This window comes from Equus przewalskii, chromosome 2 (genome assembly GCF_037783145.1).
Source record: "Equus przewalskii isolate Varuska chromosome 2, EquPr2, whole genome shotgun sequence".
Lineage (NCBI taxonomy): Eukaryota > Metazoa > Chordata > Mammalia > Perissodactyla > Equidae > Equus > Equus przewalskii.
The window spans coordinates 89,038,662-89,060,347 of NC_091832.1; the positions used below are offsets into that span (position 1 = coordinate 89,038,662).

At 36.9% G+C, this 21,686-nt stretch overlaps 1 protein-coding gene across 18 annotated transcripts in view; it reads left to right on the forward strand.

The window, feature by feature from the left end:
• INPP4B (inositol polyphosphate-4-phosphatase type II B) overlaps positions 1–21,686 on the forward strand; it is a 747,875-nt gene that overhangs the window by 113,753 nt on the left and 612,436 nt on the right. The gene's annotated exons all lie outside the window — the stretch shown is intronic.

Here is a 21,686-nt window from a genome sequence, read left to right on the forward strand (position 1 = left end):
GCATATCATTTTTCATAGTATTCTCTTATAATCTTTTGTATTTCTGCAGTATCTGTTGTAATTTCTCCTCTTTCATTTCTTATTTTATTTATTTGACCCTTCTCTCTTTTTTTCATCGTGAGTCTGGCTAAGGGTTTGTCAATTTTGCTTATCTTCTCAAAGAACCAGCTCTTAGTTTCATTAGTCCTTTCTACTGTTTTTTTTTAGTCTCTATTTCATTTGCTTCTGCTCTGATTTTTATTATTTCTCTCCTTATGCTGACTTTTGGCTTTGTCTGTTGTTCTTTTTCTAGCTCTGTTAGGTGCATTTGAAAATTACTTACTTGAGATTTTTCTTTCTTGTTGAGGGGGGCCTGTATTGCTATGAATTTCTCCCTTACAACTGCTTTGGTTGCATCTCATAAGAGTTGGTATGTTGTATTTTCATTTTCATTTATCTCCAGGTATTTCTTAATTTCCCCTTTGATTTCTTCAATGATCCAATAGTTGTTCAATAGCATGTTGTTTAGTCTCCACATTATGTCTGACTTTCCCAGTTTTCTTCTTATAGTTGATTTCTAGCTTTATAGCATTGTGGTCAGAAAAGATGGTTGGGATGATTTCAATCTTCTTGAATTTTGAGGCTTGCCTTGTTACCCAACATATGGTCTATCTTTGAGAATTTTCTATGCGTACCTATGAAGAATGTATATTCTGCTGGTTTTGGATGGAATGCTCTATATATATCTATTAAGTCCATCTGGTGAAGTGTTTCATTAAAATCTACTATTTCCTTGTTGACTTTTTGTCTGCATGATCTGTCCAGTGAAGTAAGTGGGATGTTGAGGTCCCCTAATATTATTGTGTTGCTGTTAATTTCTGCCTTTAGATGTGCTAATAATTGCTTTATGTACTTTGGTGCCCCTGTGTTAGGTGCATATATATTAATAAGTGTATGTCCTCTTCGCAGAATGCCCCTTTTATCATTATATACTGCCCCTCTTTGTCTCTCATCTTTTTCATCTTGAAGTCTGCTTTGTCTGATAAAAGTATGGCAACAACTGCTTTCTTTTGTTGGCAATTAGCTTGGAGTATTGTCTTCCATCCCTTCATTCTAAGTCTATGTTTGTCTTTGGAGCTGAGGTACGTTTCCTGGAGACAGCATATTGTTGACTCTTGTTTTTTACTCCATCCAGCTACTCTGTGTCTTTTGATTGGAGAGTTCAATCCATTTACATTTAGAATTATTATTGTTATATGAGGGGTTAATGCTGCCATTTTATCTTTTTCTCTGGTTGTTCTATGTTTCCACTGTTTCTCTTCCTTTGTATTTCTGACTGCCATTTCATTTTGTTGGTTTTCTGAGGGGGATTTCTCAGTTTTCTTTCCTTTTGTGAATTTTGACTCTGCTCTGATTTTTTGTTTAGTGGTTACCATGAGGATTGTATGAAAGATATTGGAGATGAGATAGTCCATTTTCTTATAGCTTCTTATCTCCATTAACCTAAGCAGGTTCCTTCCCTTTTCTCTCCCCTTCTGAGTAATTGCTGTTACAAATTGTTCTGTATTTAATTTTGTGAGTTTGTGGCTAAGTTGAAATTTTTATCATTACTTTTGATGCTTTCTTTTCCTTTCTGTTTTAAGTTGTAACTGAGCATTTGACTCCCTGTTCTGGTAGAGAGCTGCAGATTTCTGATCATGTCTATTTATCTCCTTGCTCAGAGTTTTGTAGATCTTTGCCTTATTGTTGCCTGTGTGAGGGCATCTTTATTTCTTGTAGGGGAGGTCTAGTGGTAATGTACTCCCTCAGGTTTTGTTTATCTGGAAAAGATTTTATTTCTCCATTGTATCTGAAGGAAAGTTTTGCTGGATAGAGTATTCTTGGCTGAAAGTTTTTGTCTTTCAGTATTTTGAATATATCATTCCATTCTCTCCTAGCCTGTAGAATTTCTACTGAGAAATCCACTGAAAGCCTGATAGGGTTTCCCTTGTAGGTTATTTTCTTCTGGCTTGCTGCTCCTAATATTTTTTCTTTATCACAAACGTTTGCCATTTTTATTATTATCTGCCTTGGCGAGGGTCTTTTAGCACTGATGAAGTTGGGTGTTTGATTAGCTTCATTTATCTGTAAATCTGAAACCATCTCCATTTTTGGGAAGTTCTCAGCAATTATTTCTTTGAACAAGCTCTCTGCTCCTTTCTTCCTCTCTTCTCCCTCTACAATACCTATACTATTTATGTTGCTTTTCCTAATTGAGTCAGATATTTCTCAAAGAATGTCATCTTTTTTTTTTTAAATCTTAGTTCTGTCTCCTCCTGCACCTGTAGAATTTCTACACTTTTATCCTCAATAAGACTAATTCTTTCCTCCATAAGATCAGTTCTATTTCTTAATGATTGTAGATTATGTTTTATTTCATTAATTGTGTTTTTCATATCCAGAATTTCTGCTTAATTGTTTTTTATAGTTTCAGTCTCTTTGGTGAAGAGATTCATTTTATTGCTGAGCTCCTTAAATTGTCTTTCCATGTTTTCTTGTAAGTCATTGAGTTTCCTTATGATGGCTATTTTGAATTCTCTGTCATTTAGGTTGTATATTTCTTTGTCTTCAGTGTTGGTTTCTGGAGAATTGTCATTTTCATTCTGGTCTGAATTCTTGCTGCAGTTTCCCATGGTGTTTGATGAACTAACCTTTTGTAGGGGCATTTGTGGTTATCTTATGACTAGATTACCCCGTTACCACTGGGGGGAAGCAGAAGCAGCATTTCTGGCCCCACTCCATCTTCTGGAAGCTGTGGGGGTATAATGGGTGCTTGCCTCAGCCTGGGCTGTGTTCAGGCACTTGTGTGGACTGTCCTTGTCAGGCGGGGCTTCCTTGCTGGTCTAGGGCCACTCTTTGGTACCTCAGGGGCACTCTGAGTTCTCCCTCCCTTACAGAAAGTGGTCACCAGTGGGCTCAAAGCTACCACGCCTATTCCTGCAGCTGCCCAGGACACATTCCCTCAATGGAGGCTCAGCTGCACTGGGAGCACTTGTGTGCATGCCTGGGAAGCATTGGCCCTAGCACGGTGATCTGCTGAGGTCTCTGTTTATGGTCTGAAGTCCACGGGGCCACTGTGCTTGGAAGGTGGGGCTTCCTCACTGGGACCCAAGCTATGGCTGCTCCTTGATAGCACTGGGGCATGGTGGGCTCCACCTCCCCACCAAGAAAGTGAACCCGAGTGGGCTCAAAGCTACCACACCTATTCCTGCAGCTGCACGAGAACTGTTTCCTCTCTGGGGGCTCAACTGCACTATGAGTGCTCACCCATGTGCCTGTGAAGTGTTTGCCCCAGCAGAGAGATCTGGTGAGGTCTCTGTTTATGGTCCATGGTCCACGGGGCTGCTGTGCTGGGCAGGTGGGGCTTCCTCACTGGGAGCCAAGCTATGGCTGCCCCTCTGCAGCACAGAGGGCACAGTGGGCTCCCTCTCCCCACCAGGAGAGTGACCACAATCGCAGGCTAAGGGTTACTGCCTCCTCCTCTTATGGTTCCCCTGGTGCATGTTCCCACTATCTGGGCCCTTTCACCAGGCTGGATAGCATTCGTGAGCATGCCCAGGGCTACTAGGGGAGAGCAGGGCTTGCTCACCTATCTCTGCCACTTCCCAGGGGGCCAATCCATCCACCCTCAGATGTATACCTGCATGTGTCTCTCAGGCATCCTGTTGTGTTCTGTGGGCTTCCTCCATTGGTCAGTGAATGTCCATTTAGTTGTAGTTCAAAAGGGGGAAGAGATGAAGGGAACAGCTCACTCCACCATGTTGCTGACATTGCCTGGGTATAGGATTCTATAATAGTCAGTTAGGTCAAGATGGTTGGGTGGCGGTGTTAAGATAATCTTTTTTTATTTTTTTTTAATTTTATTATGTCAATTACTGAGAGAGGGGTATTAAAAATCACCAGTGATTATAGATTTGCTTATTTCCTTCTCTAGTCCTATCAGTTTTTGCTTCATGAAATTTGAACCTTTGTTATTAGGTGTATACATATCTAATATGTACATCTTCCTGATGAATTGACCCATTTATCATTATGAAATATCCGTCTTTATCTCTTGGAATGTATTTTGTCTTGAAGTTTACTTTGTCTCATGTTAATACAATCTCACTAGCTTTCTTGTGCTTCCTGTTTACATTATATATCTTTTCTCATTCTTTAGCTTTCAACTTATTTGTCTCTTTAAATTTAAATTGAGTCTTTTGTTGGCAGCATAGAGTTGGGTCTGGCCTTTTAATTCAGTCTCATAAAATCTGCTGTATAATTGGAGTGTTTAGTCCAAGGGTCATCAAACTTTCTCTGTTAAGGGTCAGATAGTATATATTTTAGGCTTTGCAAGTCATGTAATCTCTGTCACAACTACTGAACTCTGCCACTGTAGCATGAAAGGAGCCATAGACAGTATGTAAATAAGTAGACAAGGCTATTTCTCAATAAATATTTACAAAATAAGTGGGCAGGATTGGGCCTGAAGGCCACAGTTTCTCAACTCCTAGTCTATTTGCTTTTATTTCTTTCTGTTTACATTTCATGTAATTATTGATATTGCTTTGTTTAAGTCTATTTTCATCCTATTTGTTTTCAGTTTTTCCCTTCCTTTTTAGTGTTTGTTTTCTGTTGCTCCTTGCTTGACTATTTTGGGCTAATAGAATATTTTTTAATGTTGTTTCATTTCTTTTCTTGGCTTATTAGCTCTTTTGTTTTTTAAATGTATGTAATGTTTGCTTAGGATTAACAATATCCCATCTTTAACTTATTAAAGTCTATTTAGAGTCAAATTATTCTATTTAACACCTGACCCTGTTAAACTTATAACTTCACATTTGATGCTTCCCACTTCCCAGTCCCTACTTCCTATTTCCCAAATATTTTACCCATTCAACAGTAGAATTCCATTAATTTGTCCCTTTTCCATTGTGCTGTTTTTACATATCTTCTATTTTTTCATATATTGTAAACTCTACCTTACAATATTAATATTTCTTTTTAAAAACCAGTTATATTTTAAGGAGAATAATATAATCTCTTGTATTACCTAGTATTTACTTTTTCAGTCTTCGTCTTTCCTTCTTGTAGATCTACCTTTTTATGTGATATGATTTTCCTTTAATATTTCTTTTAATTTATGTTTGCTGCAAATAATTTTTCACTTTTGTTTACCATAAAACAGTTTTATTTTTGCCTTATTTTTGGAGTATATTTTTACCAGATTAAAATTCCTAAATAACAATATTTGTTTTTCTTTCAGCATGTTAAAGATGCTGTTCCATTGTTACCTGGACTACCTTGTTGAGATGAGAAGCCAGCAGTTATTTTTATCATTGTTTCCTGTAGTGCTGTGCCTTTTCCTCTGATTGCTCTATCTTTGTTTTCAGAAGTTTGACTATCTGTGGTTTGGTGTAGTTTTATTTGATTTTATCCTTTTTGGGATTTCCTCAAGTTCTTGACTCTGTAAGTTCATATTTTCCCCCAGTCAAATTGAATACGTTTTTAGTCATTATCTCTCTCTTTTTTTTCCAAAGATTGGCACCTGAGCTAACAACAGTTGCCAATCTTCCTTTTTTTTTTTCCTGCTTTTTCTCCCCTAATCCCCCCAATGCATAGTTGTATATCTTAGTTGTGGGTCCTTCTAGTTGTGGCATGTGGGACACTGCCTCAAGGTGTCCTGATGAGCAGTGCCATGTCCATGCCTAGGATCTGAACTGGCGAAACCCTGGGCCACTGAAGCAGAATGTGTGAACTTAACCACTTGGCCACAGGGCCGGCCCAACCTATTATCTCTTTAAATAGTTTTATCCCTAGTCTCTTTTTTTTCTGAGACTCCTATTATACATATGTTTGATTATTTGATATTGTCCTGTGGGTCTCTGGGACTCTGTGCGTTTTTCTGCAAACATTTTGTCGCTCTGTTCCTCAGATTGCATAATATCTACTAATTTTTCTTCAACTTGCTGACTCTTTTTTCTACCATCTCCAACCTGCTGTTAAGCCCATCCAATGAATTTTAAATTTCATTTATTATTCTTTTAAGCTCTAGATTTCTATTTGCCTGTTTAAATAGTTTTATTTCTCTTCTGTGATTCACTATCTGTTCTCTCATTAAGACCATATTTTCCTTTAATTCTCTGAATACATTTTCCTTTGGTTAATGTATTTTCCTTTTCCTTTATTTATTTATTTATTTTTTTGAGGAAGATTAGCCCTGAGCTGACTACCGCCAGTCCTCCTCTTTTTTGCTGAGGAAGCCTGGCCCTGAGCTAACATCTGTGCCCATCTTCCTCTACTTTCTATGTGGGACACCTACCACAGCATGGCGTGCCAAGCGGTGCCATGTCCGCACCTGGGATTTGAACCGGCAAACCCCAGGCTGCCGTGAAGTGGAACGTGTGAACTTAACTGCTGCACCACCGAGCTGGCCCCTTTTCCTTTTCCTTTAAATGTATTTTTAATAGCTACTTTAAAGTCATTATCTGATATATGCAAGACTTTAGTCATCTCCATGTCAGTTTATTTTGATTTATTTTCTTTACTATATATCACATTTTTCTCTTTCTTTGTACATCCAAGAATTAATGTATACTGGGCATTGTAAAAAAGTTACAATATTAGGAGATGTTAATGCGATAGCTCCACTCTGGCTGGCATGGACTCCACTATCCACTGTCACTGTATGACCTCTGATATCTCTATATCTCAGTGAGTAGTAGTGACTCTCTAAGAAGCCTCTTGAATTCTTGTCCTGCACATGTATAGCCCAATGCTTTCTTAAGAACTTACAGAAACTACTACTCAGACATCTGAGGTCAGCCTTCTGCCCAAATCCTTCCTTTCTGACTTTTTGCTGTGTATATTCCTTCCACTTCAGCTTCCTTAACTCTAATCTCTGCCTTCCAAGTGAAGCAAAACCATGTATTTTGCTTGGATCCCAGTTTGCTTTATTGAGGTTGGAAAATTGTCCCTAAGGAGAGAGTTTGGGAAATTGTGGCACTTTCCCTTCACTTGTAAAGTGCAGTTTGTGCTGCATATTGTACAATTCCCAAAAAGATTTGCCTTATATATTTTGTCCAACTTTCTGGTTGTTTGTAGTGAGTGGATTAATCCAGGACCAGTCACATCATTGTAGCCAGAAACAGAAGTTCCTCATGCCTTCATTCTGATTGAGGTTTCCTATCCTTTTCTCTCTTCTTTGCTGGTTTAAAGTTAATATGTTTGATTTCTATTTTTAAGAGATTGACCTTAAAATATTTTTCTGCATATTAAAAGTCTAAAGTTAAATTAATCTCTATTGTCTCCTCCTCAAAAATGCAAGATATTACAATTTAAGTTCAATCACTTCCCTCCTTTTTTTGTAAGATAACTTAGTTCCACTTTGGCTTGTTATTCACTGATTTAAGCATTATTATTACTAATGTTATTTTAAATGTTGTTGATTAAGTTTACTTTACCCACATGTTCACTAATTACTTTCTTCTTTTTTTTCCAGTCCCTCTTGTGTCTCAGACTTCCCATCTGGGTTTATTTTCTTTCTGCCCCAAATTCTTTATTTAAAATGTTCTTCAGTGTGGGTCTGTTGGTAGTAAACCCTGTTTTGATGCATTTGAATAGATATTTATTTCACTTCTATCCTCAAATTATATTTTGGAAATAGAGATCTTAACTAACAATTATTTTTCTTAGTACTTAGAATGTATTATTCTACAGTCTCCTGGCATCCATTGTTGTTTTGACAATCTGCTGGTGATCTATTTATCACTTGCTGGTTGATAATTGCCTTCATTTGTACTTTCTAGAGTCAAACCCAAGATGGGGATTCTCAGTTTTGTTAGTTGAAATCAGAAAAAAAAAATTAGGAGAAGAGTATAGGAAAGGAAAAACAGCTAGTCAAAGATGGGATTTAGTGGAAGATCAGTCTAATTCCACAAGAAACTCTCAATCCTGAGGGTACCATAGAAATGTCTCACATTGATGCAAGGGGACTGGCCTTTGGTATCTTTTTATTGGTCAGTTTTTAGCAATGGGCTGTCTTCAGAGGCAGTATGGAAAGAAACTGTGAGACATTTCCAGTAAGCTGAGGACAATCATCAGGAGAAGGTAAGTGTGGGTCCCTGGCTGATAAAGAGGGTATAGGCAGGGCACCAACAGTGTCTACTAAAGTAGTCAATTTTTTATTTCTGGCTGCTTTTACAATCGCTTTGTCTTTGATAGTCTACAGTTTTATTATTGACTCTAGATGTAAGTTTCTTTTTATTTATCCTGTTTGGAAAACATTGTATTTCCTGAATCTCAAGTTTCAATTCTGGAAAACTTTTTAGCTAATTATCTTCCTTGGTATTGCCTCTTCCAGGTGGCAAAATTTAGGAAGAATAAATGCCCCTTTGAACTTTTTGCTTTAGCTGCCTCACTTGCCTCCTCCTAGGCCTGATCCTGGACTCTCCTCCGTTCTCCCTTGTTTCTCCTTCAGGGAATGTGATTGGTCACATGTTAGAACTTTCCATTTTCTCCTCCATTTTATGTAGTTTCATCACCTTTTTTGTTGTATTTTACATAATTATTCAAGTGTATCTTTCAGTTTATTAACTCTCTCTGAGGTTGTACCTAATTTATTCAATTCATCTATAGAGATCATAATATTATTTAATATTTTTTTCTAGAAGTTACCTTTGGTACTTTAAAATTCCAATTGGTTTTTTACATCCTATTGTTCCTTTCTCATGTTTGTACTTCCTTCTTTTATATATTTGGAGATTTTTATTGTATTTATATTATGTTGTGTATCTGACAATTAGAAAATCTGAAGCTCTTGGCACTCTAAATCTGCTCTTTGTTGCTTCTTTGGACTCTCCTTTATGAAAGCCTATTTTTTTTGTGAGTTGTGTAATTTTGGATTGCAAGCTCATTTTTGGCTTTTTAAAAATTAGAGGGATCCTGAGAGGTCTCAGATGAGGTTATATTACTTTGCAATGAATTTAACTTGCTTCTTTAAGTTAATTTCTCTGCTTGAAGCTTTTCAGGACTTATAATAACTATAAAACCAAGCCCCAAATCCATGGGGGAGGAACTATGGTTTATGCATTTTTAGAAGAGAGATTTTCTTTTTCTCTACTCCAAGCCAGGGATATCATAAATAATTTTCTCCTTGTCACTTCCCCTTGATAGAAGGCTTTTTTTTAAAAAAATATTCACACTTTTTTGGGCTTTTGGATGTTCTTAATTCCAAGTCCCCATCTTTTTCAAATCTAAAGTCTTGTCAACTACTTCCTATCAGGCTGTTAAAATCAGGGCTTCAAGATCCTGTTATTGGTAAATACCACCAGGGTACCCATGATTTTTGCATGTGGATGCTACTGCTGTTTCAGCTCTGTCTTCATTTCGCCACTGTAGGGTCATTCTTATTTTGAGTGAGTGCAACAATGCATTTTAAAGTATGTTTATTGTGTTTTATGAAGCATTTCTAGATGTTTTGAGGCAGAGGGCTTTTTAGAATTACTAGTGTCTATGTTACCATAAATCCCCCAATTGAGCATCATATAGTTTTTATTTTTGTCCTCCTTTTCTGTTGTGGTTTGATAGTAGAATATGGAGGCATTCAACTATAATTCTGTTTTCTTAGATTGTCTATTTTTCTTGCATTTAGATATTGTTTGGGTTTTTTGTGCATGCATACCTTCCATGTTGCCAAAGTTTTGTTCTGCTGTGTTAGTTTTGTTGTTTATATCCTCCACCAAAATTGTTGATTCCTAGAAGAATGAGGGTGGAAAGTAAGAGTTAATTTAGATTAAAAAAAATTTTAAGTTAGTTGTTTTCCAAATTTTTGGATTAACTTTTACATTTATTCTAATTCATTTAGGCACAGAAACCACTTACTAATAAAATATGACTATCTGACTAATCAAATTATTCCTCCTTATCCTATGAAGTGGAGTAAGTATAAGAGAAAATAAGAAGACTGTGTAAAGCAGTGCAAAACTTCTCCTTGGGCCAAGCTAGAAATGTTAGGAAAATAGGAAAAGAGCTCTTCATGTCTCACTTGAATAGTTATTTTAAAGATTAAGAGCAATAATATATGTAAAATAGTTATCATAGTAACTTGAGCAAGTGGTCAATAAAATGTGTCCATAGCATTTTTCAAATATAATGTGTTAGTTCAGTGACATTATGAATATTAAAAAAAATATTTTTTCTTTCATCACTTTTAATCCAATGGCCTAGTGGCTTATTTGAGCCTCCTGCATTGATACTGAAATTTCACTATGATTGATGCCTTTTCTAGATCCCTCATGTCCATCATTCTCTCTGTTTTTTGTTAGTAGGGCTTTTATTTCATTTCATTTTTAGTGGCAGCAGTGTGTACCAGTATGTCCTATGGGCATTTTTTTTGACATTTCTGCCCAATTTACTTGAGTATACATTTTTAAAAGACAAGGAAATTTATCTTACATAACCACAATATGATTATCACACCTGATATAATTAAAATTAATTCCTTCCTACTATCTAATACCCACTTCATACTCAAACATTCCTTATTTTCTTATTGGTAAAATTTTAAAGAATGATCTTCCTTGATACTATTTGCACAAGTAAATTAAGCTTCTTACCCCAGCTAGCTGATATGTTGCACCCATTCAAGAGCCAATGCAAAGAGATGAGGTAGTAAAGCAACTTGGTGATGTTTTTCAAGATTTGGGTATTGATACTTCATTAAAACAGTAAAAAGCACTTACCAGCACAGAATTTTGTCTTACATTTTGAAATTGTAATAAGATTGATTTTCTTTTGCATTAATTTACTGTTTTGGAAGCTTATTTTGATGGTTTTCAATATGGATTTGTCTTTGTTTGAGGGTTTTATTAGTTATTATGTTTGGCTTTTTTGTTGATGATGTTGTTGTTAATGTTGGTTGTTTCAGCCAGAGCACGAATCCTGTGTTACTACTAAGATATCTTTCTGGAAACTTTCAGATCAACTTATATAAAAAGCCAGAAAACCTTAGGGAAACTTATAAGTGGATACCTGAAAACTAAAGAAATCTGAAAAGAATTCACAAAGGAATTGAGATCAGCATGTGCCATTATACAGCATAAAATCTCCCAGGATTTTGAGAAAACAGTAGCTATTCTACTATTGATCTTTTAACTCAGGAACTCTCATAGATGAGGCTATACACCAGAGCTAAAGCATGTGAGCTCTGCCTGTTTCCAGTTGATGGTATTTGTAGTCACTTGTGGAGGATACGGCCTTTTGCACACAAATAGCTTTTCAGACAGCCCTGGAAGAGAAACGTTTGTTTTACATCCTCAATAGTTAATTCAGTAAAATTCGATAATACTGCAGGCAGTAGAGCTGGTAGAGATAGTGAAGCACTCAAGAATACTTTTAACAGACTAAAACGCTTAGTGGTAAAATTGGTAAGAATATCTTTCACAGAACCTACGGAAATAAATTAGCTGAAGTAAGGATTATGGAAGCCTTCAGTGTAGAGAAATAGATTGGCCGAAGCAGATTTCTTAAACTTTAATACTTTAATATGTCTACAATCACCTGGAGTTCTTCTTAAAATGAAGGTTCTGACTCGGTTGATCTAGGGTGGCACCTGGAATTCTGTACTGGAATTCTAGCTTCTGGAATTCTCACGGCTCCCAGGTAATGGTGATGCTGCTTGTTTATGTACCACCCCTCAAGAATAAAGGGTTTAGACTCTGAGAATTTGACTTTGGCAATGTCATGAGATAGAAGATGAGAAAACATACCATAAAAACCAATTCAGACAATAGTGCTAGATGTCTGTGTGTGTTTAAATGTAAATGGCATGCTATATGTAAATTGCTTTAAATGCCTAGGAGATAGTACCTGCTCTAAATTCAAAGTCTAGAGTGTTTACAATTCTAATGAATGTAGGAAAAATATAGAAAATAGCAAAGACATACATAGAATATGTATTTTTTTATTTAACATACATTTAAAGTAAAATGAGAGACTTCACAGTAAGAATTAAGTAATATATTTAAATAATAAGATAAAATGATGGAATACGTGCCATAGTAACCGGTACTCACATGGAAATAGCAGAGGTGCCTTAGCTTAGCAGAAGAGCCAAGGGAATGGGATTGGTGACAGCCACTTGCCTTCAAATCCTGCCTTTGCTCATTGACTCTGTGGCTCAGGTAACTTCCAATAACCAAACTGTGCTTCTAATTTCCTCATCTATAAAATGGGATAATAGTGTACCCAGCTGTTAAGGTTGTTATGAGTTTTAAATGTCTAAGATAGCAACTCAGAACCACACCTGGTTTCTATTTGGCTGTACTAAATGGTTATGTTTATTATTACAATAATAATAATAAGGTACTTCTAAAATAATCCAGACTAAGTGATTTAAAAAGTGGTTTTCAAAAAGTAGATGTTTTCTTGAGTCTATTTTATTGCTAAATTGCTTATGGGAAAATGTTTTGGTTATTTACTTGAATAAACAACAGAGTAACAACCTATGACTAAATAAATAAAATTAGTGAAATTACGGTATATCATTTAGAGAAGAATGTTTTCATTAACTAAGTAGAAGGTCTGATTATTAAAAAATAAAAGGGTAGAAATGAATTATTTCTACTGTTCAGCTTTTAGTGTGCTTTAAGCGTGAGATGTGGCTTTTTTGTTGTTATTATTTTTCTGCTTTTCCTCTGGCATAGATTAAGCGTATATTTCAAAATGTCTTGGCCTTGATTATTACCTTTGCAGTTTTTCATTATTGATGATTAATCTAGGTATAATTATAATTCAGGGGAGAAGAAGTTTTTTTGATCTTACTGCTTGCAGACAGAGATAAATAGGTGTTTATTGTATTTCTTTTATCAATTTATTTTTTTCCAAAGTTTAAATACAAACACTTCTAAAAACCTACAATTCTAAGCCTTTGTTTTGTTTCGTTTTTCTTTTCTGTGATAATTGTTTCATAAAATAACAAGCAAGGAAAATTAGAAAGGAATCCAATTGGTAATAGTTTTAGTATTTGCAAAAGGAAATAATTGCAAAGGTCAGGTATAACACTTAAAATCTGACTCTAGGTGTTTCCTGGCTAATGTTGTCCAAATGTTAAAAATTTCTCAAACATATGTCTTCTTAAATATACAAATATGCTTTAAAATGGAATATATATGCATTTTTTATGCTAGATTCTCTTTTATTAAACAAAGCCAACAAGGAGTAGGTAATTTGAGGAGGAATGTTATATGTTGAAAATATGGAAAATGGCTTGTGTTCCAGGGAAAACGCTGATGTTCTGTCTCAGGAGCTGTCATGAAAGGGCGGTTCTCCAGTCATCACACCTGTAGATGCTGAGGAAGGACACTTGCAGATTGAAATCTATGCTTACTTCTTCCCGATCATCTTTAAAATCTATTTGTCCCTTTTTTTCAATGGGCCCAGACAGATGGGTGGGGATCCCAATGCCACCTAAAAAAATAAACTTTATTGGAGTATAACCTACATATTGAAAAGTGAGCAAATCTTAAGTGTACAGCTTGATAACATTTTGCAAAGGCAACATACATGCAGATCCAACTGCCAGATCAAGAAAGAGAATAGAATCAGTACCCCACGAGCTCCCCTTGTGTCCTCTACTAGTCACTACATACTCCACAGGAGTTTTCCCCCTCACACTTTATATAAATGCTGTCATGTTTTGTGTACTCTTTTGCATATGACTTCTTCCCCTAAACATTGTATGATATTCATCTGTGTTGTTCGTGTAACTGGTTTGTTCATTCTGATTAATGTAATCACTTCACTGTATGAATGCATCTTAATTTGTTCATCAGTTCTACAGTTAATGGAGATTTGAGCTGTTTCCAGATTGTCCCTACTGTGAAGAGTGCTATTATGAACATTCTTGTACATAATTTTTGGCAACTATAGTATGCCTTTATGGTGGTTATACACCTAAGAGTGGAATTTACCAAGCCATAAGGTGTGCATATGTTTACCTTTAGTAGATACTACTAAATCGTTTTCTAAAGTTATGCCAATTTCCACTCTCTGCCCCCTTCAAACAGGATATAACAGTACCATTGCTCCACATCCTTGCCACCTCTTGATGTTATCTGTCTTTTTTATTTTAGCCACACTTGTCTGCATATAATGGTATCTTGTGATTTTAATTTGCATTTTCCAAAGGACTAATAGAATTGAGAAAATTTTATTATGTTTATTGAAAATTTGAAAGCCCTCTTTTGTAAAATTTCTATTTATGTCTTCCCATTTTTCTATTGAGTTGTTTGCCTTGTTTGTAGTGATTTGTAGGAATTTATTTAAATATTCTGAATATGGGTCATTATCTGATATATGTATTGCAAGTTTCTTCTTGCGCACTGTGGCTTGCCATTTCATTCTCTACCTGACATCTTTTGATGAACAGTTCTTAATTTAAATGCAGTCAGAGTTATCATGTTCTCCCTTTTTATGGTTACCACTTTATGCTCTTTAAGAAATCATTGTCCATCCCAAAGAGAAGGATATTCTCTTCTGGAAGCTTTCTTGTTATCATCCACATTTAGGTATACAACTCTCTGAAACTGATGTTGTATGCGTAGGAGTCAAGATTCACTTTTTATCCCAAATGGACATTCACTCAGTAGTAGAGAGACTGTCCTTTCCCCACTGCTCTGCATTGTCGAACTTGCCATAATGTACTAGTGTAATTAGTTGTCATGATTTGTGTGGGTTTGTTTCTGGACTCTCTGTTTTGTTGCATATTTTGTCAGGTTTTGTACAAATTACACACTGTGTTAATTACAAAAGCTTTATAATAAGTTTGATATTTGGTGGTTGAAGACTTCCAGATTTGTGGTTCTTTAATGTGACCTTAACTAATCTTGACCCTTTACGTTTCTGTATAAATGTTAGCTTGCAAATTTAAAATTAAAAACCCAACTACTGGAATTTTCATTGTGACTACACTGAATATGTGGATCAATTTGTAGCGAACTGACATCTCTATAATATTGAGTCTTTCAATCTGTGAACATGATGTATCTCTCTGCATTTATTTGTCTGCTATATTTTTTCTAAGTAATGTTTTGTAGGTTTTTGGTGTAGAGGTCGTGAACATATTTGTTCCAGGATGTTTGAAGTTTTTAATTTTATTTTAGGTGTATAATTTCTATGTTTTTATTTGTTATATGATAGCACAATTGATTTTTGTACAATAACCCTAAATTCAGTAACCTTGCTAAATTTACTAATTAAAACTAATAATTTTTTCTGTGGACTCATTATTTATTATTTTCATTTTAAATGTATTCCATTATTCATTAAAAGAAATGGATTTAAATTATTATCTTTATTGCTGTTTTTACTTAAAAATAAAATTGGAGTTTTTAATTTTAAATATTAGCTGAATAATAGCATTAACTGACATTCATAATAAAAAGAAAAGCTAGACTCTGGTTGAGAGTGTAAGATAGTGTGTTAGCATTTTAGTAGGTGCTGGAAAAATTGGAATTATCTCTTCTCTGTCCTCATCTGCATAATATTCTTGAGTAAATGAGTCTGCCACTCTGGTCTTTTGTTCCTCATCTGTAAAATGATGATATTGGACTAGATAAGTTTTAGTTCCTTTTGATCAGGGGTAGATGTCTCAGACAACTTTTAGGTAAAAGGTTGTGCTTTTGGACTTTTCCCTTTCTTCTACTCTTCCCCTTACAGCATTGTGACAGAGGGCAATGGGCCTCATGTGATCTCCTTTTTGGGGAGGGTAGTAGGCAGGCCCAAGCCCACTTAACATTCCCATGTCTCCTGCTCAGGCCACTTGGGAACTTCTGTCTTCCCTGGACACCACATATTGACTATGGGGATAATAGGACTCTGTCTCAGGTTCATAACTGTAGACACTTCCCTCCTAAACCTCCTCTAATGCCCCCTGACTGCTCCTATGTCATGTTCCATGCCAAGTGCTGGTTTTCTCAGAGAATCTTGAGTTCTCTCCAGTCTATGCCCTGAAAAGTAGTCTGCTAGTCCTAATGCTCATATTCTCACGTTCAAGTGGGGTTTAACTTAGAGATGGGAAATGGGGACTTGATGTTTGACGTTTTCCTCCTCTGTCTGACCTCTTCTCCCTACAACTCTTGAGCCCGAGGCAATTTTCCATATCTGTTACGTCATACTCTGTTTTTTTCCACTCTTGGCATCACGAAACTCCGTAATGTTGTTCTCTAGGTCTGACTTCTAATATGTTCATGGCAACCAAAATTGTGTTTTTAAAAATCCTCTTCCTTAGGGAAAGCCTGATATTCAAGACTGTTGTCTTGCTATGGATCCAAACTTCTTGCTGGATATCAGACTACAGACTCTTTTTCTTATTTTATCTTGTAACAGTCCTAATCCTCCTTGAGGCAAGTGCTACTCCTGGTGGAAAGGTGAGGTCAAACACAGAGAAATGCTAAAGCATTGCACATGATATATTTACAGACATTAGCATCCTTGTCATATGATGGCCTATCACCTCTTTCATATTCCTTTGTTTTCTGCCTCTTTCCTATCTGACATACTATTTGTTCAAATGTTCTTTAAATTTTATGTGGTGGCAATAAGGACTTATTATGCTGTTTCCATCATAGGTCATGGTAAGATATTTATGCCACAAAAGTTAGCTCTATCTTATCTGCACTAATAGATATTTAACACATAGCGAGTGGGTATGTACTTACTAGGAAATTCCTTCCTATGTGCTGCACATTGAATTAGGTACTAAAGAGGATAGGTGAGAAGCATAAGATACAATAACTGTCCTTGAGCAACTTAAAACATAGTTGGGGAGACATGACAGCACGAGACAACCCAAGAAGGCAATATCAATTATAGGCATTGACTATAATTGCTATCCGAGGTCAGAGAAGGATAAAATCAACCGAGCCCAAAGTCCCCGGGGATCGCTTTATGGAGATGTTGGCATTAAATCTTTGACAGGGTGGTAAATTTGGAAGGTGCTGAAGAGTGAGAATTGAACCACACTGGAAGGAATAGATGTGGAGAATGGAACTGGGAGAGAACAACATGGGAGCCGTTAGGGTCTCTGCCTGACTGAACAAGAGAGATGATATTGAAGAACAGTGTAAAATTCATGGACTGCACAGGAAACTTAAAAAAAAAATTAGTATATCCAGTATACATGATATACAATTTTTAGCTTCTTCCCCCATGGGCCTCATAAAGCTCAAATTGTGAAAACCAACATCACAGGATATAAAAATGGAGAATTTTGACGCTTAAGGCAAGAGCTATCAGCTAGCAAAATGATGTATGAAAGAGGTCATGTTGTAGAAATTTCCTAGCAGGAGCATGAAAACTGGTTAGATGATAACTCCTACATTCCTAATCCAAAAAGAATGGCAGATCTGGAGATTAAAGGCAGATTTCTTTAGAGTGAACTAAGGGTCCATTAGGAATATCCACAAAGAGGTACATTGTGAGGTGTTTCCCCTTTTCCCCTCTCAGTGCTAGAAAGAGGTGCTTCAAGGAGACTTGGTGAAGTTTAATATGTGCCCCTTGAAGTTTTAGGGGTGGTAGTGGAGACAGTGGACTGATTTCTGATGAATCTAAAAGCCAAGAGATGAGCTAATGAGCAGTTTAGGTAGAGGTGTTGAAATGGGATTAGCCTGTTTTCCCAGGGTTTCTTAGAAAGTTCCCTGTGGAACAAGTGTAGGCCATGGATGTGAGAGAGCAGTAATGACACTGTCTAGGGCCTCTCCCATAAGGCTGCCCAGGGACTGAACTGGTCTCAGAAGGTAGAAGGTGCAGGTGTCACTTGGAACTGTGGATGCAGCAAGTGATAAAGTGAGACAGTATGACTCCCATCAAGGGCAGTCCAGATGAAAGGTCCCCAGTGATTGGAGAAGGGAGAGCAATCACTGAAGAACCTGGAAAAGCATCCACTGGTTGAGAATCATCTTTAAATACATACCAGGCTTCTTAGCTCAGTGACCAGAAAGTAAACTTTCTGTCTCCATTTACCTCTTCTTTCCCTACTTTCCCTCTTTCACTTCTCTCCCACACTCCAGAGGCATTGGAGCCACAGTTACCTGGCTGGGGAAGAAGGACCTGGGGAAAAAGTATGGGACCAGTATCTCTCTCTTCATTGACTGTTGGTTTCCACTTGCAGCAGATCCTAGCTATGGAGGGGAGACAATTTAAACTTTAAATCAGCTTTTTATATGTAGCTGGGTGTACTAATTTCTAAATTGAGAATGTTTGGTGACTTAATGTAACTATAAGATTAAGTTCCAAGTGAACAGGATATGGGTAAGGCCTTATTTCTTATTAGCTCAAGAGATGCTGCATTGGTTTCCTAGAGCTACCATAACAAATCACCACAAACTGGGTGTCTTAGAAGAAGAGAAATTTGTCCTGTCACAGTTTTGGAAGGTACAAGTCAAAAATCAGAGTGACTACAGAGCCATGTTCTCTCTGAAAGCAGTAGAGGAGACTCTGTTCCATGACTTTCTCTTAGTTTCTGGTGTTGCCAGCATCCTTGGCCTTGCTTGGCTTGCTGTTGCATCACTCCAATCTCTGCCTCTAGTCACATGGCGATCTCCCTCTCTGTGCCCTTGTCCTCACATGGCATTCTCTTTTCTTTATGTGTCTGTCTTTGTGTCTCATCTTACAAGGACACTAGTCATATTGGATTAAGGGTCCACCCTACCATATAACATCATCTCAACTTACATTTTAATTACATCTGCAAAGACTCCATTTCTAAATAAGGTCACATTCGTAGGTACTAGGGTGAGACTTCACCACATCTTTTGGGAGACATAATTCAATGCACAGCAGATGTTTACCAGACTTTGGTCTGCTTGGTGATGGCACCTTGGAGCTGGGGGCTGTGGTTAGTGTGATCAAAGTCTCTTCCGAGTTTCTTTATTTCTAATCATATATGCTGTACTCTTTCAGAATACATAGTATGAGATTTTTAAATCTGAAACAGTGTTTCTTAATGTATCCCTATCAGGAATGCAGCTACTGGAAATGCCTCTTTATATTTTGTCCACTTTCTCCCAGTGCTGTTGCCAGTATTTCTCTTCTTTGACATCTTATGAGCATTTTAATGAGAGGTTGAGAAGAAGCACAATGAGCATTGCAAGTGAGCCTCAGGTGAAGCTGGTCTCCGTGTCTTTTTATGATTCCAGTTCTTCCTATGCATTGTCCCAGCTCCCTGGGAAGACATATCCCTAATTACCTGCCTCCCAGCCTTAGTCTTTCAAAGTCCTTCTCTTTGGTGAAATTTTCTTAGACCAAACAGGGCTGATTGTCAACCAGCCTGCACCTGTTCAGCCATTCTGACTGATGCTTTTAAAGACTATTTTTTAAATCTCCCTTTCTTGGCTGAAGAATACTCTTTCAATGCCTTCTCTTGCTTCAATACATTATATGTTGTTTAATGATGTTATTTATACCAATTACTTGAAAAATTGTCTACAAATGTGTTTTCTCCACTAAACCATGTTTTTTTTGAGTCACTTTTTGTTTGCTGTGGTTTCTCTAAAGTCTATTCAGACCTTGGTTTGCAGTAGGAGCTCAGTAAGTGTTTTCTGAATTGGGTCGAGTATTCACAAGAATAGACAACGGCCAGTTGCTTTAAGAGAATCTTGAAGCGTATCACAGTTTGTTGGAGGGCTTCTCAGCAAAATCAAAGGGAGCCACTGCAGTGGAGTGATTGACAGCTTACTCATCTTCCTGAAATGCTGTTCAATCTTTTCCCCCCACCTACCCAAAGACCTAAAGTGACTTTTTATTTCCTTTGTCATCACAGAGTCTGATTAATAACTAGGCAAATTAGGTAACATCCAGTGTAATATGATTTTTTTTTTTTGAGGAAGATTAACCCTGAGCTAACATCTGCTGCCAATCCTCTTTTTGCTGAGGAAGACTGGCCCTGAGCTAACATCCATGCCCAACTTCCTCTCCTTTATACATGGGACACCTACCACAGCATGGCTTGCCAAGCGGTGCCATGTCCCAACCCGGAATCCGAACTGGACGAACCACGCCAAAGTGGAACGTGCGCACTTAACCACTGCGCCACCGGGCTGGCCCCCAGTGTGATATGATTTTAATCATTCCACCACATGGCTCACTAGGGCAGTAATTTTCTTTTTTTTTTTTCCTTTTTTGATTTTTATTGCAGTGACAGTGGATTATAATATTATATAGCTTTCAGATGTGCATTGTAATATATTTCGAATTCTGTGTAGATTACATCACGTTCACCAACCAAAAACTAATTATAGGCCGTTCCCTCACATGTGAGCCTAATCACCCCTTTTGCCCTCCCCCTTCCCCCCTTTCCCTATGAAACCACCAATCCAGTCTCCGTTGCTGTGTGTTTGTTTGTCATTGTTTTTATCTTCTACTTATGAGTGAGATCATACGGTATTTGACTTTCTCCCTCTGACTTACTTCACTCAGCATATACCCTCAAGGACCATCCATGTTGTCATAAATGGCCAGATGTCATCATTTCTTATGGCTGAGTAGTATTCCATTGTGTATATATACCACATCTTCTTTATCCATTTGTCCCTTGATGGGCACCTAGGCTGCTTCCAAGTCTTGGCAATATTCACAATAGGGCAGTATTTTCAGTGGGGTTGCAAGATTTTTTTTAAGAAGAATGATGATAGTAATAGTAATAATGATGTTGACAATTATATTAGCTAATATTGATTAGTTCTATGTCCTTTATATGTATTTATCTCACTTATTTATCCTATCAGCTCTATGAAATAGGAAGAATTATCATTCTGATATTACACATGAAAAGTGAAGGCTTACAGAATTTAATTTACTTACCCAAGTTCAACCCGCTGCTAAGATGTTGTGGTGATTGCTGTTATATGACTATTCTTATAATGACTGTTATAGTCAATTAATCAATGTTGCTTTTAACTGTTAACATTTCTTCAAATAACTTTCTTAATGAGTGAATTTAAAATTCTTACCTATCTCTGTGACAGTCCTCTCTGGAAAGCTATTGCTCAGACTTGAATTTCTTATCCTCCAATCTGAACATTCAGATAATGATGCAATAAAATCTTTTATGGGATACTCCTCAAGATTGTTATATGCTAAGGGAGGGAATAAGATATATTTTCATAACTTTTGACTTCTATAAAGTACTTTCCTCCTCATTGCAGCATAGAAAAGCTCTGAAATTGCATCTCATAAGCAGGGTAATCTGCAATTATTTACAGAGTCATCCCACAATATCTCATTTTATCACTTTTGTGGAAAGACAGAATAGGAAAACACCCAAACTTTCATGAATATTTTAAAACCCATACTCACTGGGGGAGGGAGGAAAGTAAATTTAGATAATTGCAAATTCCATTTCAGTCAGTTGTATTCCAAGTAAATGTTCTGTCCCAACATAGCCTACATCTTATCTTTTGAAATGACAGAAGCTAATGCTTTTCCTTGCTCTAGTGTTGGTCTTGTTCCCATGCGAGAAAAGAGAGAGAAGGGAAGGAAACAGACTGAGTACCTGCCTCAGTCACCCATTTCCCCACCTGCAGGGGAGAGGGGACCTTTGGGGAAGTTATTTGGCATTTAAGGCAAATGGTTCCCAAGGCACCTGCTGAATGGAGCTGAATATTTTGTCAAATGATTTTCCTCTCTGACCT